General features: G+C 45.7%; 1 pseudogene; it reads left to right on the top strand.

The window, feature by feature from the left end:
* On the top strand, positions 1 to 25,078 carry LOC136465518 (expansin-A23-like; annotated as a pseudogene).
* Positions 25,079 to 25,909: the final 831 nt, after the last annotated feature.

Raw genomic sequence — 25,909 nt, 5'->3', positions numbered from 1 at the left:
ATGGCGGCTACAGCTAGAGCTCGACTTTTCACACTCTCGCTGCTCGCAGCTGCCGGTTGGGTGTCGGCCATGGCTGCTAATGACACCGTCCCCTCCACCACGTCGTCGTCTCCGGCACCAACCGGGTGGCTAAAGGCGCATGCCACGTTCTATGGAGGCGCTGATGCCTCGGACACCATGACACCATGGGTAAGCTCTAGCTAGCCGCTCAAGAACCATGCCTGGGATAGCTTTCAGCTTTCTAGTTTCTATGCCATCTGCCATCAAGGCATCAACATGATGCAGTGTGCCGACCGATATCACATTCGCATCTGTCGTCGTCAAATCTAAGTATCTAACTCTCCTATATTTATGGTGGCAGGCGGCGCGTGCGGGTACGGCAACCTCTACTCCCAGGGCTACGACACGCGGACGGCGGCGCTGAGCACGGTGCTCTTCAACGACGGTGCCTCGTGCGGGCAGTGCTACAAGATCGTGTGCGACCGCAAGAGAGCTGACCCGAGGTTCTGAAAGCCCGGCGTCACGGTGGCCGTCACGGCCACCAACTTCTGCCCGCCCAACTTGGCGCTGCCCGATGGCGGGTGGTGCAATCAGCAGCGCCCACACTTCGACATGGCGCAGCCGGCCTGGGAGAAGATCGGCGTCTACAGCGGTGACATCATCCCCATCATGTACCACAGTACCAGACACTACTGGAAAACCGAGATTTGCCTAGTGTTTAATGGTTTGCCTAGTGCCAATCGTCGGACACTAGGCAAAGAGCTTGTTTGCCGAGTGTTAGACACCGGAGCACTCGGCAAAACAAAGACACTAGGCAAAATAACGATTTGTCGAGTGTTGACACTAGGCAAAGAAATCCACTCGGTAAATGACCATTTTGCCTAGTGTCAATACTAGGCATACCATCACACTCGGCAAAGGCTGCCGGAGGGCAACCGCCGTTACCATTTTGCCGAGTGTCTTCCGTTAACACTCGGTAAAATTATAACTTTGCCTACTGTCTCCGGACGACACTAGGCAAACCGGCCAGTTTGCCTAGTGTCTTACAGAGACACTAGACAAAATATTTTTTCTTTTTTTGATTTTAGCTTCCAATTTTTTCTGTAGCTTTCCTACTATGCCTTGACCAACATGTTGAAAGTTGGCACAATTTTATGAAATTTTGCTATATTTCTTTAGTTTATTTAATTTCTTTGAATTTTTTCGACAAATGCAAATTTGAACTGCAAGTGTGACGAATAATGGCAATTCATGAATACAAAAATGATATTCATGTTAGTAAGTGTTAGTTGAGGCCGTATCCAGAAACAGACAAAAAATTTCACACATCTTCACGTCAAGACATGACCACGAACTTGCGAGCAAATAGTTTTTAAATTCTATTAAATGAAAACGGAGCCTGAAATTCATGAAACTTGTCGACAAGTCAAGATATCGCATGCGGGTGCCATGATAAAAATTAAAAAAGATTTCGAGCACATCGTCATATATGATGCTTAAAAACCCTAACATCTCCACATGATCACATGTGGAGATGTTAGGGTTTCTAAGCATCATACGTGACGATATGCTCGAAATCTTTTTAAATTTTTATCATGGCACCCGCATGCGATATCTTGACTTGTCGACAAGTTTCATGAATTTCAGACTCCGTTTTCATTTAATAAAATTTAAAAACTATTTGCTCACAAGTTCGTGGTCATGTCTCGATGTGAAGATGTGTGAAATTTTTGGTCTGTTTCTGGATACGGCCTCAACTAACACTTACTAACATGAATATCATTTTTGCATTCATGAATTGCCATTATTCGACACACTTGTAGTTCAAATTTGCATTTGTCGAAAAAATTCAAAGAAATTAAATAAACTAAATAAATATAGCAAAATTTCATAAAATTGTGCCAAACTTTCAACATGTAGTCTCATTTTATGTAGGGAGGCTCGATAAAAAATTTGAAGACCAAAATTGAAAAAAAATAAATAAGTTTGCCTAGTGGCCAGCTAGACACTAGGCAAACTGGCCTCTTTGCCTAGTGTCTCATGGAAGACACTAGGCAAACTTATTTTTTATAGTGTTTGCCTAGTGTTGGGTTATCGACACTCGGCAAAGTTAATTTTCAGTTTATATTGTTTGAGTGTTTTTTTATTTTAAAAAAAAAATCATAGTTCAAAAACATTCATATTTGCCCAGTGTCAGATCTAGGACATTAGGCAAATCAGTAGAAGACCGGTACTACTGGTAGGTCAGTTTTGAGCAAAAACACTGGGTACGAACTACCGGATGTCAGCCGGTACTACCGGTCATACCGGTACTACCGGTCAAACAGCGGTAGTACTGCTAGGTCATTTTTCCACTGTTTTGTGAAGACCAGAAGTACCGGTACTTACAACTGGTACTACCGGAGACACTTCGAAGAAACCCAGCAGTGAGGTGTGCCAGGTATTTACTCTATTTTTACAAATAAATTTTGCAGTTGATATTTTTTTTGCCTAGTGTTAGATCCTGGACACTAGGCAAAGCAGGATATTCAACACTTAACTTATCCTTTCACCCGAACCCGAACCCCAGGCCCAGAGCGCGTGAGCTCTTTCAGCGAAAAAACTTTTGTTTTGGTTTTGGAAGCTAACGCAAACATGAAACCGTACGCCTGGATAGCTACTGCTATTCACACCAGGTGACTCAGTCACATGACCCGTTGGCCCAATCCATCCAACACAGGCGCATAGCCCCACCAGGCATCACATGTCTTCCACCCGCAACCCCATCCCACGATCCCATTGCCAAATCCCGCACCAAGCACTGCAAGCGGCGAGCGCTAACCCTAGCGTTGCGAGGAGAAATCCGTCTATGGCGGCGTCGCCGAGAGCGGACGTCGCGGCGGCTGCGGCACGAGGGCTTCGCAACAGCGGCGTCGCCGAGAGCGGACGTCGTGGCGCTACGGCACGAGGGCTTCACGACGGCGGCAGCGGCTTCGCAATTGCCTCGCGCGGAGGCAGTGCAGGTAGGGGAGCGGGCCTTCCGCAGCGGCGGTGCGAAGCACGGGGCCGCCCCCTCACTCTCGCGCCCCAGCACCCTGGTGTCCGGATCTGCAACGGTGAGCACTCAAGCCCACGGCGGCATCTCAGGTCTGCCATTCACGTACACCCAGCGCCAGGTACTAGTCCCAATCCGAGTACCCCGTCCCATCTCCATCCCTAGATGGATTTGATTTGTCTCTTGTCACCCTAGATAGCTGCATTGTATGATATGAACCCGCTAGGGTTTATGGACGATCTTTCGATGAGAGGCGTGAGATCACTCGATTTGGTGGATGGAGATGACGTTCACGGCCCGACTACAGCCTTCCAAGACCGTGCCTTAGCAACCGATACACCACCTCCAAAGGCCGTCACGATCTTGTGGAGCGCGACAACCAGCCACTAGGGCTCCTGTCCTGCAAGCAATCGAAGAACTAGCAAGAACAAGGAAACAAGCACTGAATTTGCAAGATGGAATTGAAAGCCTCAAACTGAATCTTATTTTGAGTGGGGTTCCGAAGACAAGGAGACGGGCGGCTGGATCAGCACGCGCGCCTACAAGCAAGTAGCAAAGGCTAAACTTGATCTAAACAAAACCCAAGTGTTCCTGGTGGCGGCTAAGGGGTATATGACATGTGGAGGACGACCACAAGAGAGTTTGGGTCGTGCTCCAACCCTAGGACGCGTCCCTACTGGACTCTAAACGATACAAGCCCATTGGGCTAACTTAAGGTGGCGCAGCACCTTGGACAGAATAGACCTCTTGGTGATTTTTGGGCTGTTGACGCCGTTTATGAGCAGATATAAGTATGAGATCAGATCCGTATGAAAGTAGACTTCATTAGCTTTCCAACAAGTCCAGAATCACCCCAATCCGACTCCGTATGTAACCGTGGCGACCGTCGCAAGTTGGAGGTGTGCTGCAGTCCGAATCCAGCCTACGCGAGTCCTTTTCCCTTTCGGTCTTCTCCTTGATTCCTAATCAAAACAAGAGTGCATGTGTCTCCAAGATCTAAACAGGATGGACAAGAGCTCAAGAAGGAACTCACTTGATGATTAAGTGTTCGAGCACGAGCACGGGTAATAGGACCAGCAGGTGTCGGTGTGGACGGCGTGGATGTATGATCGGTGTTGATGTCCTCATCATCCTCCCTTTCTTGAATTTGAGTCGTCCTCGACTCAAGCTCATCTTCCTCACCCAAATAAGGCTTCAAATCTGCAATGTTAAATGTGGGACTAACCCCAAAATCTGCAGGAAGATCAAGCTTATATGCATTCTCATTTATTCGTTGCATCACTTTAAAAGGACCATCCGCTCTAGGCATCAATTTAGATTTTCTTAATTCAGGAAACCTATCCTTTCGCAAATGCAACCAAACCAAATCTCCAGGTTCAAGAATCAATTCCCTTCTACCTTTATCTCCAGCAAATTTGTACTTAGCATTCATGCGCTCTATGTTTTCTTTAGTGGTTTCATGTAGTTTTAGCATCAATTCAGCACGTTGCTTAGCATCAAAATTCAACTTTTCAGAACTTGGCAATGGCATTAAATCAATAGGAGCACGTGGTAACAAGCCATAAACAATCTCAAAGGGACACATCTTCGTAGTAGAATGCAGCGAACGATTATAAGCAAACTCAATATGAGGCAAACAATCTTCCCACATCTTAATATTCTTCTTTAAAACAGTCCTTAACATAGTAGACAAAGTTCTATTCACAACTTCAGTTTGACCATCAGTTTGGGGGTGACAAGTGGTGGAAAATAAAAGCTTAGTCCCCAATTTGGCCCATAAAGTTCTCCAAAAATGGCTAAGAAATTTAGCATCACGATCAGAAACAATTGTATTTGGCACACCATGCAAGCGAACAACTTCTCGAAAGAACAAATCAGCAATATTTGTAGCATCATCAGTTTTATGACATGGTATGAAATGTGCCATTTTAGAGAATCGATCCACAACCACAAAAACACTATCTCGCCCTTTCCTAGTCCGTGGCAATCCCAACACAAAATCCATAGAAATATCCTCCCAAGGAGCACTAGGAACAGGAAGAGGCATATACAAACCGTGTGGATTCAACCGGGACTTAGCCTTTTGACATGTTGTGCAGCGAGCAACAAATCTCTCCACGTCTCGTCGCATCTTTGGCCAAAAGAAATGACCAGCAAGAATGTCCTCCGTCTTCTTCGCTCCAAAATGCCCCATCAAGCCACCTCCATGCGCTTCCTGCAGCAACAACAAGCGAACGGAGCTAGCTGGAATGCATAGCTTGTTAGCTCTAAACACAAACCCATCATTGAGGATGAATTTGTTCCACGTTTTCCCATCTTTACAATGCAGCAGCACTTCTTTAAAATCAGCATCATGAGCATATCGGTCTTTAATTGTTTCTAACCCAAAGATCTTGTAATCAAGTTGATTCAGCAAAGTATATCTCCTAGACAATGCATCTGCAATGATATTATCCTTCCCTTTCTTGTGTTTGATAACGTAAGGAAAAGATTCAATAAATTCAACCCATTTTGCATGTCTACGATTCAGTTTTCCTTGACTACGAATATGCTTCAAAGATTCATGATCAGAATGTATAACAAATTCTTTGGGCCACAAATAATGCTGCCATGTTTCTAATGTCCGCACTAGAGCATATAATTCCTTATCATATGTAGAATAATTAAGAATAGGCCCGCTCAATTTCTCACTAAAGTATGCAACAGGTTTTCCTTCTTGTAACAAAACACCACCCAATCCAATTCCACTCGCATCACATTCAAGCTCGAAAGTCTTATTAAAATCAGGGAGTTGGAGTAGAGGTGCATGTGTTAACTTATCTTTCAGCACATGGAAGGCGTGCTCTTGTGCTTTGCCCCAAGAAAAGGGCACTCCCTTCTTTGTAAGCTCATTCAATGGTGCAGCAATGGTGCTGAAGTCCTTCACAAAACGGCGATAGAAACCAGCAAGTCCTAGGAAACTCCGCACTTGTGTGACCGTCGTGGGTACAGGCCATCCTTGTATAGCTTCCACCTTGGCTTTATCAACCTCAATTCCCTGTGGAGTGACAACATAGCCAAGAAACGATACTCGATCGGTGCAGAAAGTGCACTTCTCAAGGTTACCAAACAAACGTGCATCACGTAGAGCATTGAAAACAGCACGTAAGTGATCAAGGTGTTCATCTATGGATTTGCTATAAATCAGTATATCATCAAAGTAGACGACAACAAATTTCCCAATGAAAGCACGCAAAACCTCGTTCATTAATCTCATGAAAGTACTAGGTGCATTAGTTAACCCAAAAGGCATGACTAACCACTCATATAGACCGAACTTGGTTTTAAAAGCAGTTTTCCATTCATCTCCCAATTTCATACGAATCTGGTGGTACCCACTACGCAAATCAACCTTTGAAAACACAACAGCACCACTCAATTCATCAAGCATATCATCTAGTCGTGGAATAGGGTGTCGATATCGAATGGTGATATTATTAATAGCCCTACAATCAACACACATGCGCCATGTTCCATCTTTCTTAGGCACTAAAATCACTGGAACAGCACAAGGACTAAGAGACTCACGCACATAACCTTTGTCTAGTAGTTCTTGCACTTGTCGCTGAATTTCCTTCGTTTCCTCCGGATTGGTCCTGTATGGCGCACGGTTTGGCAAAGATGCTCCAGGGATAAGATCAATTTGGTGCTCAATCCCTCGTATTGGTGGCAGCCCCGCTGGTATCTCAATAGGGAACACATCAGAATACTCCTGCAAAATGTTAGCAACAGCAGGGGGCAAAGAACGTTGCATATCCTCAAATGAAATGAAAGCATCCTTGCATACCAAAGCATAAGCAACAGAGGTGGATGCATTGAACTCATTAATATCAGATTTTGTAGCAAGCATACAACGTCCTTTCAATTTTATCTCATCTTTGTCATCAACAATAGATTTGTCACTCTCGCTCTTTGCTTTTGCAGCCTTAGTAACATCAGATTTCATAATAGCTTCAGGAGACATAGGATGCAACACAATTTTTCGATCATGGTATAGAAACGAATATTGATTTGATCTACCATGATGCATCGAATCTCTATCAAATTGCCATGGTCTACCTAGCAGAATATTGCAAGCTTGCATAGGCACAACATCACATTCAACAATATCTTTGTATGATCCGATGGCAAAATCGATTCGCACCAGTCTCGTTACCTTTGCCTTACCACTGTTGTTCAGCCATTGGATGTAGTAGGGATGGGGGTGTGGTTTGGTGGTGAGGGCGAGCTTCTGTACCATGTCGCTACTTGCCAAGTTGTTGCAGCTACCTCCATCAATGATCATGCGGCACGAACGCTCCTTGATGACACACTTTGTTTGGAATAAAGTGTGTCGCTGATTTTGCTCCGCCTTCTCCATTTGTGCACTAAGCACTCGCTGTACAATCAAGCTCTCATAGTGCTCCGCGTCACCTGCATTAATGTGTTCTTCTATGTGTTCCTCACTACCTGCATAGTCAGCCGCAAGCAATGCAAGTGTATCTTCATCAAAATCACTAGCGGATGAACACTCACCATTATCTTTGACAATCATAACACGCTTGTTTGGGCAGTCACGCATCATATGGCCATATCCCTTGCACCGATGACATTGTATGTTGCTTGTTCTACCTGTCGATGCCACGGATGAAGTACTCGCAGCCGGCTTTTGCGTTGTCTTCGCTACTGAATTGGTGGGGGCAGCTCGAGTCTTATCACTAGATGATGGCGTAGGAGTACGTGTAGATGGAGTTGTAGACGTGCGCGGCTGCCATGAACTAGCTTTCCCTGTAGAAACATTAGTCCTTGCGCTAGCACGTCGTCCCTGCACTTCCCATTCAGCTTTACAAGCAAGATGAAACAGTTTGGTTACGTTATTGTATTCTTTGTAAGCGAGGATATCCTGAATTTCCCGATTTAACCCACCTAAAAATCTAGCCATAGCAGGTTCCTCATCCTCCTCTAATTTACAACGCAACATACCCGTTTGTAATTCCTGATAGTATTCTTCTACACTTTTAGAACCTTGTCTCAATTGCTGCAACTTATTTATCATATCACGGGCATAGTAAGATGGGACAAATCTAGCTCTCATGGCTCGTTTCAGCGCATCCCAAGTTTTAGGTATGTTATTAGGATTTTTCTTGCCATATTCAATCCACCAAACAGAAGCAAAATCCGTGAACTCACTAGTAGCAGCCCTAACACGTGTGTTCTCAGGAAATTCATGGCATGCAAACTTTTGATCAACAGCAATCTCCCAAGTAATGTATGCATCAGGGTCATATTTACCATCAAAAGGAGGTATTTTAAATTTAATCTTACTAAAAGCATCATCATTATTGTGTACCTCGCGTCGGCGGCGGCCACCCATACCTCTACGGTTGTGACGTAGGCGACGTCGATCACGAGTGTCTCGATCATCATGTTCAGTATCACCTGTGTATTCTTCATCATAACTACCATCCTCTCGATCTTCCTCCTTTTCTTCTTTATGCTGGTCTTTATCATTGTTGTGGAGGTCATCAAAATGCCTCAGCAGAGCAGCAAGGCTTTTGTCCACACTAGCAATGGACTGCTCCAAACCTGCAAGCTTGTTGTTTGCGACAATCTGCGTAGCCTCCAACTGCCCAAGTTTGTCATTTGTCACCTGCAAGTCATTATCAAGTCCCTCCGTGTGCAACTTCACTTTCCTTTCAAAATGTTGTATGATGCCCTTTGTGCGAGGCGAATGGGGAATTTGGTTATCTTCGTCGGTCCCTGGCATGGTTCAAAGACAAAGACAACAAGAAGACAAGTGAAGAAATAAAAGCCCTACAACTACTAGGATGTAGCTACAGCAAGTCGCTCACTCTCCACCTGTTACACAAGTTCTTACCAGTTCTTACCTTGCTCGACAGGAGGGGTCATCTACCAACAAGTCTGCAGCAATGGATGAAGTGTATCGGTGCCGCAGCACGAGACCTGTCAAGCTGTAGAATATGTGGAGCTATAGGTGGGCTGAAACAAGGAACGAACTAGCACCACGTTAGTTACAAAAAGCAAGCTGAATAATCGTTCAACCGGCGGTACTGTGCTGGTCCTAGTCTAGACCGTGCTAGAGACGCGAGCCTGGACACAAAGGAGAGCACAACACACCACCCAAAGTGAACGAAAAAAAAAATCTCTAAGATCAGCCCCTTTCTCTTCTTTTCTTTTGCTTCTTTCTCTTTTTTTTTCTTTCTTTTTTTTTGAATATTTTTTTTTCTTTTTTTTTCAGGGGCACTCAAAACTGATTATATGAACAAGACACTCCCAAAGAGTAACTCAGCACACACACTTTTTCCGAAAGGGCAGGGGTATTCCAGTAAAAAAAGATACTCTCTCTCTCTCTCTCTCTAGAGTAAGCCACTCGTTTAGATATGAATACCTGCTGCGTGCTTCGTTTGATATTTGTAGCACAGGGTGAACTGATTCCTCGTCCGATTGGAACTTCCAATTCTACTCGGACTTTGGCCAACAGCGAGGAATAACCGATTCCTTGATCCGACTCAAACTTGAAAACCTACTTGGATTCGGCCAACAGAGAGGAACAGCCGATTCCTTGTCCGATTCAAACTTCAAACCCTACTTGGATTCGGCCAACAGAGAGACTATATGATAGCACGTGTTGTGATAGAATGTGACAAGAACTCGAAACTCTAAAGGACTAAAACTAAGACCAGCAACTTGACACAACCGATGCAACCGACGACTCAACAAGCCCTAACTAGGTAGCACTAGCCACGGCCCAAAGGTCTATAGGATTGTAGGAAACTAATCTACTATTTTTTTGGCTTTTTTTTGGACTGTAGGAAAAATAAAAACAGCGAAGAATTACAAGTCTCTCACCGATAAACCTTGCTCTGATTACCAACTGATATGAACCCGCTAGGGTTTATGGACGATCTTTCGATGAGAGGCGTGAGATCACTCGATTTGGTGGATGGAGATGACGTTCACGGCCCGACTACAGCCTTCCAAGACCGCGCCTTAGCAACCGATACACCACCTCCAAAGGCCGTCACGATCTTGTGGAGCGCGACAACCAGCCACTAGGGCTCCTGTCCTGCAAGCAATCGAAGAACTAGCAAGAACAAGGAAACAAGCACTGAATTTGCAAGATGGAATTGAAAGCCTCAAACTGAATCTTATTTTGAGTGGGGTTCCGAAGACAAGGAGACGGGCGGCTGGATCAGCACGCGCGCCTACAAGCAAGTAGCAAAGGCTAAACTTGATCTAAACAAAACCCAAGTGTTCCTGGTGGCGGCTAAGGGGTATATGACATGTGGAGGACGACCACAAGAGAGTTTGGGTCGTGCTCCAACCCTAGGACGCGTCCCTACTGGACTCTAAACGATACAAGCCCATTGGGCTAACTTAAGGTGGCGCAGCACCTTGGACAGAATAGACCTCTTGGTGATTTTTGGGCTGTTGACGCCGTTTATGAGCAGATATAAGTATGAGATCAGATCCGTATGAAAGTAGACTTCATTAGCTTTCCAACAAGTCCAGAATCACCCCAATCCGACTCCGTATGTAACCGTGGCGACCGTCGCAAGTTGGAGGTGTGCTGCAGTCCGAATCCAGCCTACGTGAGTCCTTTTCCCTTTCGGTCTTCTCCTTGATTCCTAATCAAAACAAGAGTGCACGTGTCTCCAAGATCTAAACAGGATGGACAAGAGCTCAAGAAGGAACTCACTTGATGATTAAGTGTTCGAGCACGAGCACGGGTAATAGGACCAGCAGGTGTCGGTGTGGACGGCGTGGATGTATGATCGGTGTTGATGTCCTCATCATTGTAGTTCACAAACACTAGTATTACTATGAGTTACAGGTGTTGTATCTGAATGTTAACTTCAATTCGTAGTAAGCAAATTCAATTGGTAGAGCAAACTTGAAGAAGCCACAAATATGCTTAACTCCAGTATGCGATGCTGGATTTTCGGATTTTTCTTTCCTTATTTGTTTAGCATTTCAGGACGTATATTATATGCTTAACTCCTGCAAATTTAGCTATTCTCATTCTATGCCATTGCCTGTCCAAAGCTCCATGGCATCTTGTTAATAAAAAAAGGAACCTGGAATTTGCATGTGTAGCACCTGATCAATTCTTTGGTCATTGTAGCTCTGGTTCAGCAGTAATACTTGTCTTTGTCAAGTCATTCCAGGTAGTGGATGCAGTATGCTTGATACAAACTACTTATGTTTCTTGACGCAAAAAGCAATAGGTTGATTTTATTTGGGGCTGCTCATAGTTAGTCTGACATTATTTTTACCTCTACATCAGGTGAACCTGGTAGTAGTTGCGATGGTTCAGATTATACATAATTACACCTATATTATTTACAGGCTGCAGGTATTATTTACAGCCTACAAATTATTGGTCTACAACACAGAAATTTAAGATAGGAACTGTAATCTGGAGACTACAACAGAGAAAAATTAAGAATACACATTCCATGCAAACTTCTGTACAAAAGAAGGAACTCTGTGTTACTTGCTTGCTGCCAGTAGTTTGGATACGTGTATATACTAATTCGATAATGGTAACTGAAGATGTGTTGCTCTTCTGCAGGATTGGCAGCAAGATATCGTGATTCAGTCCGAGCAATTACTGTGTTATGATCTGGACCATAAGGAGGACCTCGTCGCCTACCTCGTTCCCGATGCAAGCCCAAGGAAAACTGGAGGTCAGAAGATTCCATATGCTCCTTTTTTTAAAAAAAATTGGTTCCTCTCCTATTAGTACCCGTAGTGGAATGTTTGATGTGGAAGCGTAATTCTTTTGGTTGTTTGATACATGTGATTCGTTTTTATAGCCAACAACGCCTATCTAGTTCTAAAATTGAAGTTACTTTCAAGTGCTCGTGTGAGTGGCTAACATTTGAGATGGATTAGCGCTTTGTAATGATGAGCTGTGAGCAGGCTCAGTGTGTATGTACTAGATGATTTCATTAGTATGTTCACTTGGTCACCATTTTATCTTCTTAGAGTGTTCAAGTTATTTGAGCATCGATATTATTTCTTTAACCTTGTAAACTTAATAACTTATAATGGTTGAACTTGTATTTTTTCTGGACTAGTTAATTTGAGCTAAGATAAAGCTTTTGCCATTATTTCTTATGTTACCAATCGTTTTTTGGTTAAAGTTGTAGGTGCTGATATATTTTCTACAATTTCAGTTAAAGTTAGTGAAGTTTTCCTTAGAGATGGAGCCAGAGTATTATCTTTTGGGTGGACCTGCTAGTTATTTAAAAGATGGACTTGTTTCAGCTTGTGGTCTACTGTTCTGTAGTCCAGGAACATACTCTATGATTTTCCATTGTCAACTGAACTGACTTGGTTGCTCATTCAGAACAAACACTTATTCTTAATGGTTGTATGTTGCTCATTTGACTGCAATTAATATTGTACTTATGAAAGGATTAATGCACTGTCTTGATTCACAGCTAGACACAAGGCTAACCCATTTGTCTAGTAATGTCACTAGGAAGTAGGAACCTGTGATCTGTACATAAAACTTTGCTTCATGTACTAGACAGGCATGATCACAATTTGCCAGTGCCGGTTGGTTGTTCTATACTGCAACATCATTGATCTATTAATTGATGATAGTTTATCGAACTAGAAGAATTGTAACTGGCTTCTCTGTTTTTTACTTATGATATCTGACCAATTAGCATATTGGCTTCTCTTTTTTTCATGTCAGCACATATTGGCTTCTCTTTTTTTTAATATAATGTGCCATTATATTAAAGTAAGATACCAATTTGCCTGTGCTTTCTGTTCACCGAGCAGTTAGTTTGGGTGGTTAGACCAAGGCTCTTTGTAAGCTTATTATGTCTTGTGCATATCTCCTATCTACGGCCATGGAAGAACAAGGCATCAGAGTTTTAGCTAGAATGGACATGCCTTGTGCAAATTAGCTAGAATGGACATGCCTGGTGTGTTAGCTGTTACTCTGCATTGTTTGAACGAGTTGTTTCGGACTCCTAAAACTAGTGCCTGGTGTGTTAGCTAGAATGGACTTGCATTCGTGGACATATCCATATAGCTGTTTTCAGTATATGCTTATTATGAAGACTAATTTGGCCATATATCTTCTAGTTTCTTTCTTGCTTTTTTCTCATATAGCTGTTTTCTCTGCATTTATGCAGGTCACAGCTCTGTATAGAACGAACTGATTTCTCAGTAAGATGGGAGCTATCAGCGAGGCAGATTTCTCTGTATAGATCTTGCCTGTTCCTATTCGCATTTGTTAATGTCAACGAACTCCAGGTAATTTCTGTTTTATTCATTGCTTATTGATTTTTACATACCTTTGCCTTACTTTAACATTAGGGTCAAATGTTGTAGGCCCAACTGCTAGAAGAAAGGAGGCTTCACGAGAAGATGGAAGCGAGGGCGGTGGAAGAGCGGGAGGCCCAACGACAGAGGATAGAGGAGCTGGTGGGGTTCGTGTCCACTCTTGGCGCCGCTATGGGGCGGACCATGCCAGCTAGCCTAGTCTTGCCACTTCCTCAAGCAGCTACTCCTATGAGTACCACTATATTACTTATTATGTTCCAACTTGACATAGGGCACACTAGAAAAAATATGCAATCTCAAACATACAATATGGTGTTGGTGGTGACGGCGGTTGTTGTTGTGGTGTGGTGGTGGCAGTTGTGGTGTTCGGGTGGTGGTGGTGTTGGTGGCGGTGTATTGATATGTATGTTCTTGACGGTCATCGTGCCGTTTGTTTTCTTACAAGGGTTGGAAACCTCTCCGTGCAGGGGAGGTGCTATCGAAATTTTTTATTGACGGTATCCTTTTCATTTTTTTCAGCATCAATCGGGCGTGGCATCGAATCAAATTGGAGGGTCGCCGGCTTCACAGATTGGAGCATCGCCGGCACCACAGCTTGAGCCGAATCAAGTGGAAGGGTCGCCGGCTTCACAGATTGGAGCGTCGTCGGCACCACAGCTTGAGCCGAATCAAGTGGAAGGGTCGCCTGGAGCATCAAACCACGGGCCTCTTCACCCTTGACAATCGTCGTGATCAGCTTGTTGTGAACTTTGTTAAGAAATTTGGTTGTGCACTTATGAACTTGTGAACTTGTGGCACATTTGGACTTTTGGTATGAACATGTGATATATGTGAACATGTGGTTCTTATTTATGATTCATGTGATATATTTGTGGTGTTTGAATATGATTTATATTTGTGTCGCAAATGGAATAATAAAAAAAATTCAGCTTCTGGTTACTTTGCCTAGTGTCAGGGGTCTGACACTAGGCAAAGGGGCCACACGTGGCACACCTGGGATCAGGCTTTGCCTAGTGTTAGGAAACTAACACTAGGCAAAGTAGGCAGTTTGTCTAGTGCCGGAGGCATGACACTAGGCAAAGCTTGGCATATTTGCCTAGTGTAGGCGGCCTGACACTAGGCAAAGCTTGACATATTTGCCTAGTGTCGGACGCCTGGCACTAGGCAAACCTTGCATACTTTGCTGAGTGTCAGACCTCCGACACTAGGCAAAACGTCTGTTACGATTTCCACCGTCAGTGGAATACTTTTGCCGAGTGGTGTCCTTGACACTAGGCAAACACTTTGCCGAGTGTTCGAGGTTTGACACTCGGCAAAGTGCTCTTTGCCTAGTCCGTCTCTGCCGACCTTGTTTGCCTAGTGTGACACTAGGCAAACTGTTTGCCTAGTGTTTTTGGGCCTTTGCCTAGTGCCTGCGGCACTAGGCAAATCGCGCGATTCCAGTAGTGAGAGGTCTTTCATTAATTTATTTCCTACTTCTTCCTAGCTATATAGCCTCGATCTATCATCAAAAACCAAAAGTTTATTGGGATGCAATGTCTTAATACTAGAGTTCCTTGCTTGCTTGTAGAGTTCCTTGCGTGAAGCGAGGTGGAGTCAGGTTCACGATCAATGGACATGACTACTTCAATCTTGTGCTTGTGACCAGCATCACTACAGGAGACGTCCTCTTTGCCGAGGGCTTATGGGTTTGCCGAGGGCTAGATCTCGAACACTCGGCAAAGGGGTCTTTGCCGAGGGCCAGCCCCAGGAGCCCTCGGCAAAGATAGGCCCTCGGCAAAGAAGCCTTTGTCGAGGGCCTGGCCCTCGGCAAACAAATGGCCCTCGGCAAAATAAATCTTTGCCGAGGGCCTAGCCCTCGGTAAATATGGCCGGATGGGTCATGGCGGCCACTAGCGTTAGTCTTTGTCGAGTGCCCGCCGTCAGGCACTCGGCAAAGATTTTTTATTTTTTTTAAATATTCTTTGCCGAGGGCCATTGGCCAGGCCCTCGGCAAAGACCCCCTTTGCCGAGGGCCAGGCTAGACCCTCGGCAAAGAGTTTTTTTTTGTTTTTTGAACCCAGTTTTTTTGTGGTGCTATAATACATTATTTAAATCTCAATTTTAAAATTTGGGCCAAATTTGACTTTTTTTGATATATTTCCCTAATTTATTTCTTTTCATTGATTTTTTCGAATATTTCAAATTTGAACTGCAGGTGGATGGAATAATGCAATTTAGTGATTCAAAAAATGTTATTCATGGTATTTGGTGTATGTTGAGTCCCTATCCACGAACTCGTATCAAATTTCGGGCATCTTCTTCACGTAACATGACGAGGAACTTGTCGGAAAAGTGTTTTTAAATTATATAAAATTCATACAAAGTTCGAAAATCATGAAACTTGTCGAGGTGTCATGTTATCGCATGTGTAGGCTGTGGTAAAAATTTGATAAGGTTTCGAGCAAGTTGTGACGTCGGATGCCTAAAACCCAATGGCCCTTGGCAAAGAATATTTAAAAAAATAAAAAATCTTTGTCGAGGGCCCTGGATCTGGGCCCTCGGCAAAGGGCCCAACCGTAAAATCGGCCAGAGCCCACCCTGCCCACAGAACGGTTGACGCTGCCGCTGCTTTGCCCCGCCGCTGCCCCGCGCCCCGCCGCCCTCCCGGCCCACCGTAGCTCGCCTGGCTGCCCCTCACCCCCGCCGTAGCGCGGCCGGCCACCCCACGCGCCCCGCTGCCCACCACCGCGCGCCCCGCGCCCGGCCGCCACCACCACCGCCACCCCACGCGCCCGGCTACCCTGCGCCCACCACCGCGCCGGCACGCGCCCGGCCGCCACCACCACCCCGTGCACCCCTGGCCCCTGGCCGCCAGAGGAGGAGGGAGGAGGAGCAGGCCACCGGAGGAGCCCCACCCTGCCGCTCGCCTCAACCCGCCGGAGGTGCCCCGCCCCGGCCGCGCCGCCCGCCCACGCTCGCCGGCCGGCCCGCCCCGAGGAGGAGAACCTCCGCGCCATCCGCCGCCCACTAGAGAAGGAGGAGGACCCCGCACCAACCGCCAACCCCATCCACGCTATCCGCTGTGCCTGCCCCCGTTCCAAGGTGCCCCGCCTCGGCCCCTTGACACCACCCCGTCCGTGACCATCGCCCTATCCACGGCCTCCGACGTCCCTCCGACGTCCAGGTATGCCCTTCCCTCGTTTCATGGTTTACAATGTTGGTGAAGGAGGAGGTCTAGGTGGAGGTCAAGGTGGTGGTGGCGTGCAATGGTGGAGGTGTAGGTGGAGGTGGAGGTGGAGGTGGAGAAGGAGGGTAGTGTGTTCGTTGAGGTGGTGGTGGTGTGGTCGTTGTGGTGGATGTGGTAGTGTGGTCATTGTGGTGGATATGGTGGTGTGGTCATGGTCGTTGTGGTGGATGTCGTGGTGTGGTCGTGGTCGTGGTGGTGGAGGTGGTGGTGTGTTGGTGGTGGATTAATATATATCTAGCTATCGGCCATCGTGCCGTATTTGTTCCCTTGATATGTGGTTGTCGGCCATCGTGCCGGTTTTTTCTTGCATGTTTTGGAAACCTCCCCGTACAGGGGAGGTTCTGCCAAAATTTTCAACTTATAGTATTGCATTTCTTCTTTTGTAGAGAAGAGCACGTCAGAGGCGACTCGGCGACCCCGATCCTCTTCATCGGCGTTGCGGGTCTGCCTGCACAGCATCGCCTCGTCACTGCCCCGACTCGCCACTGCCCCGCTAGCCTGACTCCACCGCCACCCTAGGTATAAATAAGCCCTCCTCTCGTATCATTGTCTTAGATCGCGTAACCCAGTTAGGTGTCTCCCGTCCGAAAGAGATACGGTCATAGGTATGCGGATCTTTGCATATCTACGACCGTATCTGTTTCGGATTGTCCACATTTTTTGGATGGCCCACGGATACATAGATGGGTTAGTTTCCATGGTCTGCTTCGGTCCGAGACCGAGTTTCGGCAGCTCTTCCCTGTTGTTCTCTGGATACACACTCTCCCTGGCAGGACGTGTATCGGGAGAACAACGGGGAGGTGCTGCCGAAATTCTATCTCGGAGAGGAGCGGAGCCTGGAAACTGACCTCATCTACGCATCCGCGGGTGGGATTAGGACCTATCCTCACCTATTAGACATTAGGAACACCGCATAGATGCAATTGATGGTCACAATACTCTATGATGTAAATGTTAAAGGATGGAGGACCATCAGTGGATGTACACGGGCTGGAGAAGCGATAGTGACTACGACTATGAATGGGTGAAGGGGACAGATCGTTTCTTGAAACATGCATTTGGCCTAGGAGCAGGAGGACATTCTCTAGTTTGGTGTCCCTGCAGCAAATGTGACAATAGGAGAAAGGTAGACGAGAAGACCATGGGTAGACATCTTGTGTTCAATGGTTATACGCCTGGCTATCAGTAGTGGATCTACCATCGTGAAGCAGATCGTATAAGAGCGGAGGTGGTGAGAGCATGCCTCGAGGCTTTTGATGATGATGCCGGGGTAGCAAACATGCTAGATGACGCCCACCAAGCTCACTTCGTTGAACAACGTGAGAAGGAGGAGATGGAGGAATCCGCAAAGGACTTCTACAAAATGTTGCACTCGGCACAAAAACCCCTTCACGAGCATACAATGATTTCTCAGCTGGATACGGTTGGATGTGTAATGGGGTTGAAGGCCGAGTTAAACCTGAGTCGAGAAGGCTTCGATAAGATGTTGGTCGTGTTTGGCACCATGCTACCGGAGAAGCACACTTTGCCGACGAACTTGTATGAGGCAGAGAAACTCCTTCGTATGCTTAAGATGCCGTATGACAAGATACATGTTTGTCCGAAGGGGTGCATCCTATTTAGGAAAGAACACAAGGACGCAAATTACTGTCCGAAGTGTAAATCCTCTAGGTACCTGGAGGTAGACTCTGGTGATGGTTAGAAAAAGCAGCTTCCGATCCCCGCGAGAGTGCTATGGCACCTTCCTTTCCTGCCGAGGATACAATGGCTATTCATGACCGAGGAATCCGCGAAACAGATGACATGGCACAAAGATGGCAAACGGTACAATCCTAGGAAGATGGTACATCCGTCTAATGCTGAAGCATGGACGTACTTCAATGATAAACATCATGACAAAGCAGCTTAGGCTCATAATGTACGTGTCATGCTGGCAACAGATGGGTTCAATCCTTATGGAATGATGGCTGCCCCATACACATGCTGGCCCGTTTTTGTTATCCCCCTCAATCTCCCTCCCGGCATCTCCTTTCAATGGCATAACATATTCTTATCGTTGATAATTCATGGACACCCGGGGAGTAATATGGCTGTGTTCATGGAGCCTGTGATTGATGAATTGATCCACGCTTGGGAGAAGGTGGTATGGACATACGACCGAGCTACAAAGACAAGCTTCAAAATGCACGTTTGGTACCACTACTCCCTGCATGACTTCCTGGCGTATGGGTTATTTGCCGCCTGGTGTGTTCACGGGAAGTTCCCATGCCCAATATGCAAGGAAGCTGTGAGGTTCATTTGGTTGAAGAAGGGTGGCAAGTATTCATCATTCGACCAGCATCGTCAGTTCCTCCCTCTAGATCATGAATTTAGAGAAGACATCAAGAGCTTTATGAAAGGTGTCAAAGTGATAGACCCTAAACCGCACTTGAGGACTGGTGCCAAGGTTCGTGCTCAAATAGATGCTCTCGTGCCCAATGAAGAAGGTGGTTTTGTGGGATATGGTGAGGAACATATGTGGACTCATAAGTCCGGCTTGACGAGGCTCCCCTATTTCGATGACCTTCTTCTGCCACATAATATTGATGTAATGCACACTGAAAAGAATATCACCGAGGCACTTTGGGGAACTCTCATGGACACTGACAAGTCTAAGGACAACATTAAGGCTAGAGTGGACCTAGCGACGTTGTGCGATAGACCGAATCAAGCGATGCAGCCTCCTAGTGGCCGAAACAAGAACTGGAAAAGGCCTAAGGTCAATTTCGTCTTGCAAATCGATCAAATGAGGGAAGTACTAAAATGGATCCAGACGTTAATGTTCCCAGATGGATATGCAGCGAATCTTAGCAGGGGAGTGAACTTAGGCACTCTAGGAGTCAACGGGATGAAGAGTCATGACTACCACATATGGATTGAGCGGCTTCTTTCGGCGATGGTACGAGGCTATGTCCCTGAGCATGTTTGGCTAGTGCTGGCAGAGTTGAGCTTTTTCTTTTGCCAGCTTTGTGCCAAGGAGATATCTCGGACCGTCGCTCATGACTTGGAAAAAGCGGCACCTGTGTTGCTCTGTAAGTTGGAGAAGATCTTTCCACCTGGCTTCTTCTTGTCGATGCAGCATCTGATTGTGCACCTCCCGTCCGAGGCACGTTTGGGGGGCCCATGTAGGCCCGTTGGTGCTATCCAATCGAAAGATGTCTAAAGACTCTTCGCAAACAATGTACAAATAAAGCCAGAATTGAGGCTTCCATTGCGAGGCATGCCTTCGGGAGGAGGTGGCAAACTTCACAACGCAATACTACAAGCCGAACCTTCCTAGCAATCATAATCCACTCCCTCGTTACAATGCTGACGAAAATGAATCGACCCTCAGCCTTTTCCAAGGCCAACTCGACAGCGCAAGTGGATCAACCCTGAAGCTATTGGGAAATGAAGAGTGGCGCAGTATCATGCTATATGTGTTGAATAACCTTACCAAGGTGCAGCCGTTTATCAAGTAAGTTCTCAACGAACTTGTTTCAATACGCCGTCACTATTCTGCATCCAATCCCATTGATTCTCGTTCGGACAGGGAATTTGTTCATGAATTCTGGTATCAATCAAGGGATCCTACCTCGCATGCACAAGACACCCTTGTTTCGTGGGGTGCGGGAGCGGGGAGGCCTGATTTTATTTCTTGGTTCAAACAAAAGGTAATGTCCAATTTAGCTCGTACGTTCGATCGTCCAAGGTGATCGTATGTTTGATTAATATAATGATCTATCATGCTTCACCTTGCAGGCCTAGACCGGTTTGTCCATGAGTGACGAGTTGAAATAGGTTGCAAACGGCTGTGATATTAGGGTGAAATCATTTACCGGCTATGACATGAACGGATATCGCTTCCACACAACAAGTTACGAGCAGATTCGCCCCAAACGAAAAACCACAAATAGCAGAGTTTGTACGCCCGGCACTGATGGCCTCGACTATCATGGTAGAGTTGAGAAAATCTATGAACTCTCATTTCATGAAGACAAACCTCTTAAACCCATCAAGTTCAAATGCCACTGGTTTAATCCTCGATCAATGAGATGAACCCCTGATCTTGGGCTAGTCAAGATTTGAGAAGATTCCATCTATCCTAGAAAAGATGTCTACATTGTGGCTCAACAGGGCGTGCAGGTGTATTATACTCCATACGCCAACCAAGACAAAGAGGATCTTAAGGGTTGGGCTATTGTGCACCAGGTATCTCCACACGGTAAACTACCTGCCCCAAACGATGATGATTACAACTTCAACGTAAACACATATGATGAATAGTTCTATCAAGAAGATGGGCTACCAGGCACGTTTGAGATAGTCTTACCTGAAGCAATCGAAATGGAAGTAGACAACGAAATGGTTGATGGCGAGGTCGATGGAGATGTGGTGGTAAATGCCAAGGACATAGCAATGCTTGAGCGATTACTTCTAGGCAATGACTACGATGACAACATAGAACCTTCGGATAGTGTTGCCCATTTGGACAATTTTGACAGTGATGATGAGACCTATGATCCCAATCATGAAGATTATTCCTAGTACATGTAATACTATGTTTTTTTAATTTGTGTTTTGTTTATATATTTTGAATCTATTTCTAATATATGTACTAATTAGTCTTGTTCATTCTTTGTGATTGCAGGTGATTGAACAAAGATGGCGAGCAGACGTCCACGCCATGACACGCCCTCGGTTTACGGGAGAGACCGCCCTCTCCTTTGAGGTGAGGGGTCGTTGTCCGAGGCAGCGTCCGTATGAGGTGACGAGAGCACGACCAGGGGCAGCAGCCGCAAGAGGCAGCGGTCTCCTCCCTCGCCACGTGACGAGGTGCTGGAGGAGGAGCACGTGACGGCCACGGCCACATCCTCGTCGGAGGACGAGAGGGGTCAGCAGATGGGCGAGGGAGGCGAGACGCTCGAGGGCGAGGAAGGCGAGGGGCTCGAGGGCGACGGAGGGGGGTACCGCTACCCGGACTCCCTACGAGTGAGGTCCCGCGAGCCTCCCTCCAGTTCCCCTTCCTCACAACCGCCCAGTGATTTGGCCTATGGCAAAGAGGTAAGTAACTATAGATGTTATCACAACTACTTCATAAGATATGTTGGAAATCATAAGAGAAACTGATAAATTTTCTTAATCACTTGTGCAGGTCCTGGTTGGTTTTGTTAGGTACTCCAGCATGCACCCCCGCGAGCATTCTTGGTGTTTTGTGCAGGAAATGGTACCCTGGCATTGTGCAACTGTCCGAAGAGCCGGTGGTGCGGGAGCCGGCCTCCAACTGGGACAGGTACGCGCTGGTCACGGATGACACTTACCACAACAAGTAGGAGCGGGTATTGGCGGAGTTTTGGGTAAGTTTCTCTCGCACAACATTGCTTAATACATCTCATTCATTGGTTAAATGTTTTATTGAAATAATGAATGGATACATCGGTTTTGTATGTAGAAATTTTTCAAGGCCGAAGAAGGACTTGAGGCCTAGGCGGATCGGGCGGCTACCGCAGCTTGTAGGAAGTACGTCACCAAGATGCACCACCATGGGCGCGTCCAAGCCCACATGGACTACTACAGGTCGGTACTTAAGCAGTCCCTCCCCAAGCCTCAAGCAAGACTGATTACGCTGACCCGGGACCAGTACCTTGAGGTAGGCGAATAACATTCATAATGATTTGTTTTGATATTAAGTAGGTTCAATTTCATCTTCTTATATGTCAAATACTCGATGACTTGTAGGTGATTCCTTGGTGGTGCCGATCGTATCCCGAGTGCTGAGCCATGATCATGGACAAGTGGTTATCACAGGACTTTGTTGGCACGCACGAGAGGCTACGGGAACAGCGTCTGATGAGGCAAGGTCCAACTCACCATCAAGGCAGCCGCAGCCTCCTCGGATACAAATAAGCATACGTAAGTGATTTCTTTCATTTATTTTGATGCTCAATTCTGCTTGATTTCTCACCATCTTCCCGTCTTTCTCGTAGGAGGCTACACACCCGAGCGAGGAGGTCTCGGAGTTCTCTGTGTGGGCTATGTCCCACATGGGCAGGGCGTCGTCCTCTGTCTCCTTCGACCCGGCTGCCCCGCCCCAGGTGTACTCCGACCCGAACGTATACACTAAAGACCAAGAGTACACGTCCTCGGTAAGGGAGATCTATGGGAAAGATTACAATGTGTGCACTGAGCCCATTGATGCAGAGACGATCATGAAGCTCGGAGGAGGCAAGAAGCACGGGCGGCTGTGGATTGTAGACGGCGCTATCGACTCCAACACTATTCCCTCCCTTGACGCTATCCGAGCACGGAGCACGAGCTCTAGCCAGCCCATACGCTCACGGCCTTCTCCAGCACTGCAGCAGGTCTAGGCACTCCAGGTAATTCCTATTTTACTCGTCGTACATTGATATTTACACACCTAAATTAGATTTGCATTACTGATACATTGGAGTGAAATATTGCAGGCCGAGCTGCAAGAAACAAAAAGGCAAAGTCAAGAGCAGAACGTGGAACTGACCGCACAGCTGCAGGCCCAGCAGGTCGCATTCGAGGCCGCGCAGAAGCAGATGGCGGAGATGATGGTGATCATGTAAAGTCTTGGGCAAGCATCGGGTATACCTGTGCAGTTTTTAGCTCCTCCTCCTCCTACTCCTGCAGCTACTCCTGTAAGTATGAAAGTTCACTTTTCGCTTGTATTTTGCATGTATGTCGGCGTTCGTGCCATTGTGGATGTCGGCGTTCGTGCCGTTGTGGATGTCGGCGTTCGTGTCGTTGTGGATGTCGACGTTCGTGCCGTTGTTTCTTGTAGGTTTTGGAAACCTCCCCGTGCAGGGGAGGTGCTGCCGAAATTTTTAATTGAGTCTAATCTTTTTGTATTCCTAGATTACTAGATGCAATCTCTAAGTTCCAAAACTGTTTCCCGGATTACTCACACATGCAATCTCTGCTCCTTTGTGCAGCCTCCGTCCGCGGGTTTCAATCAATTTGGTAGTGCGTCACCGGGTGATCCCGTCTTTCCTTCACCACCGTCTCATAGGCTACCTTGATCAGGACAAGTGCTAGGTGATGTGGTTGAACTTTATTGTAATATTTGTGGTTTATGGTTCTGTTGTGATTTGTGGTTCACAATTATGGTTGTGATATATTGTGAGAAAATGGGTTCTGTGTGATATATATATGTGATGGTTGATATATATATATATATATATATATATATATATATATATATATATATATATATATATATATATATATATATATATAGAACTACTATCCTATAGCTGGCTACAAAATAACTTATTCTGTAGCCACTTTGAGTTACGATAATTACTATGTTAATTTATGAGATTATAGTAACTCCTTACTAAGTGGTTTACTACAACGTTATAGTAAATATCCCCGTGTGTTATAGTAACCCAACTATAGTAAATATATATTGACATTATTGTAAATTAGTATATAAAATTATGGTAAATGGAGGTGGCTACAGAATAACTTATTCTGTAGCTGGCTGCTGAATAGCATGTCCCTATATATATATATATATATATATATATATATATATATATATATATATATATATATATATATATATGAAATGCTTGTGTCGATGGAATGCAAAAAACAAAAAAAAAATTTAAATTTCTGCCTCTTTGCCGAGGGCAATGACCAAGGCCCTCGGCAAAGAAGGGTCCTTTGCCGAGGGCCGTCCCATTGCCCTCGGCAAAGATTTTTTTTAAAAAAAAAATAAAATTTCTGCAACATTTCTTTGCCGAGGGCTATGGTTGGAGGCCCTCGGCAAAGATTTTTCAAAAAAAAGAATAATTCTTTGCCGAGGGCTGTCCCATTGCCCTCGGCAAAGATTTTTTGGAAAAATTCTGCACATTTCTTTGCCGAGGGCCATGGTTGGAGGCCCTCGGCAAAGATTTTTCAAAAAAAAAGAATAATTTTTTGCCGAGGGCCCCCGGAGGCGGCCCTCGGCAAAGACTCCGTCCCAGGCGCCGGCGCCGTGACGGCTGCTTTTCTTTGCCGAGTGCCGCTCCAGCCCTTGGCAAAGGCTTTGCCGAGTGCCCGATAAAGGGTCCTCGGCAAAGACCCTCTTCGCTGACTCAAAATTCCCCGAGAGCTCTTTGCCGAGAGCCGTCCTCGGTAAAGCCTTTACCGATGGTTAATGGACGGCCTCAGGCCCTCGGCAAAGAGGCCGTCTCCAGTAGTGCGTTGCGGCTGCCGGCTCCATCAAGTCCATGGATGTCAAGAGTTTGAATTCGACCGACTGGACCCCAATGGCGCGCAACTGGGGTGCAAACTGGCACTCTGTGGCCTATCTTACAGGGCAAATGCTCTCGTTTAGAGTCACCGACACCGACGGACAGACTATTGAATTCACAAACGTGGTGCCACAAGGATGGAAGTTTGGCCAAACATTTACATGCAAGTTGCAGTTCAAGTGATGATGGGAGCTCCGTCGTACGTCATCCAGGATTATTTCTCATTAGTCACAGGAGTACTTTGATTTGAAGATGCTGGTCAAAATGCATGAATAATGGACTTGCTTGTGTTGTACGCTATGTACGTGTATGACTTGTATATACCGCCTATTCATCAGAGCGACGGCTATATTATATGGCTTGTATCTCTCATTCTTTATATATATATAGGCTATTCTGAAGTGGGCCATTAGCCACCTTGATTTACGATAATATTTGTACCAATTTACGATAACATGAATATGCATTTACGATACTCGTGTTACTACAACTCACAGTGATATTTACGATAATATTATAGTAAATCACTTAGTAAGGAGTTACTGTAATCTCGTAAATTAGCATGGTAATTATCGTAACTCAAAGTGGCCACAGAATAAGTTATTCTATGGTCAGCTGCAGAACAGTAGTATGGTGTATAGAAATATATCCTCAATTTTATATCTTCAAAAGGCCTTCTATGATGCTCTTAGACTTATATAAGCCTCCAGAGATGTTGGCGTAGACTTAGCAACTGCGTCAATTTTACAGCTAGCTAGACAACTATAGCTAATTTTTAGCTAATTAGTGACTAGCCCTGGTATCCAAACAATCCTTTATGTAAGCCCTCCAGAGATCCTGCATACTGTGTTCTCAAAAGTAATGCTGAGAGGGACGATGAATCCTGTTACGAACGATTGAATGTCGCTGCCGTAGTTACATACTTAAATTACACCTTAAACGGTCACATAAAGACAAATGCTATTCGGCTGAAGGTTTCTACGGCTTATAAACCAGCTGAAGCTAATTTATCAT

This window comes from Miscanthus floridulus, chromosome 7 (assembly GCF_019320115.1).
Source record: "Miscanthus floridulus cultivar M001 chromosome 7, ASM1932011v1, whole genome shotgun sequence".
Classification (NCBI taxonomy): domain Eukaryota; kingdom Viridiplantae; phylum Streptophyta; class Magnoliopsida; order Poales; family Poaceae; genus Miscanthus; species Miscanthus floridulus.
Note: the sequence above shows the minus strand (reverse complement) of the source record. Positions and strands in the feature narration are given on the sequence as shown.